The sequence below is a fragment of the Nannospalax galili genome, unplaced genomic scaffold, assembly GCF_000622305.1.
Source record: "Nannospalax galili isolate Female #2095 unplaced genomic scaffold, S.galili_v1.0 scaffold411, whole genome shotgun sequence".
Classification (NCBI taxonomy): Eukaryota; Metazoa; Chordata; class Mammalia; order Rodentia; family Spalacidae; genus Nannospalax; species Nannospalax galili.
In genome coordinates this window covers 1826126-1827469 of record NW_008329714.1, presented here as the reverse complement: position 1 = coordinate 1827469, position 1344 = coordinate 1826126, and positions in this window count along the sequence as shown.

Sequence of the window (1344 nt, the reverse complement as noted above, 5' to 3'; positions counted from 1 at the left end):
ATTGCACGACGTGGGTGCACTCACATACATGCAGGCAATACACTCATACACATAAAATAAAAATAATAAATAAAATATTAAAAATGAAAAAAATAATAAGTAAATTAAAGAAGAAAGAGTACATGAAGTTATCAGAAAAAAGTGATGGGGAGGTATGGGAGGAGGTGGAGGGGAGGGAGTGGGCCTGGATTCGATCAAACACCTTATATGCACGTATGAAATTCTCAATAAATTATTTATTAAAAAAATTAAAAATAGATACAAAATTTTTAGAATGTTTCAACAACGCATACAAAAGAAGTTGAGAGTGACGTCAACGCAGAGGCTGAGTAGCAGTTAACGGGTGGAGGTGGGAGGTGCAGGTCAACAGGCACAGCTGAAGTCGCGCAGGGCGCAGTATAGAGGTTGCATCCCAGCACCAGGCGTTCAGCCAGGGTGGGACCACCTCCCAGAAGCCGCTGAGAGAGATTTGAAAAGACCACACGAGACACTCGGTCTGCTGGTTTCTTTGATCTTTACTGATTATTTCATTATACGTCCAGCAAAGCATCAGTTTATGTGCCTTAAATAGATATAATAAAAACAGTTTAAGCTTATAGGAAAAATTGGACTTTTTTTTGAAAATGGAGAGAAAACGTACTGACTGAAGTCTGTTTGGAAATGAAGTGTCGAGATGACAGGCAGAGCAGAGGCACGCGGAGTGCAGTCTGCTTGGTGAAGGTGTTTTCCACAGGGATGTGGATACTGGCACACAGGTATGCTGGAACTGAGCAATCAAGGAAATAGATGGTGGGGCAGGAACCACTGTTGTCACTTTGGAGATGGAAATTTACAGATCAACAAAAAAGGAGACTTAGACTGATCCATTCAGCAGGAGATTAGCTGGAAACATCTGTAAACGCCTCTGTTTAACATGACATTAATGCAAACGTGTGTAGTATTTATGAGTACATATACATGGATGCATGCGCACGTACACACAGAGACACACACACATCTTGCCTGTTTTGCCGAAGGCCCTAAAACACGACACGCAGTAGCAGTAGCATGCATACTACTGTCTAGCTTTTGGTTTCTAATGACATTACACAATCAGAGGAACCAGGGCTAATGGAGAAAGGCTTACTGTAGGACTAGGGCAAGAAAAATACAAAATGTGTCTGGAACACCTTATAATATCAGAAAGCAAGGAAGGTCTCTTTTTTTAAAAAATTTCTTTAATTTTTATTTTATGTGTATATGTGTATTGCCTACATGTAGGTAACTGCACCCGTGTCTTGCAATGCCCATGGAGGTCAGAAGAGGCTGTCAGATCCCCTGGGACTGGAGTTACAGACAGTTGTT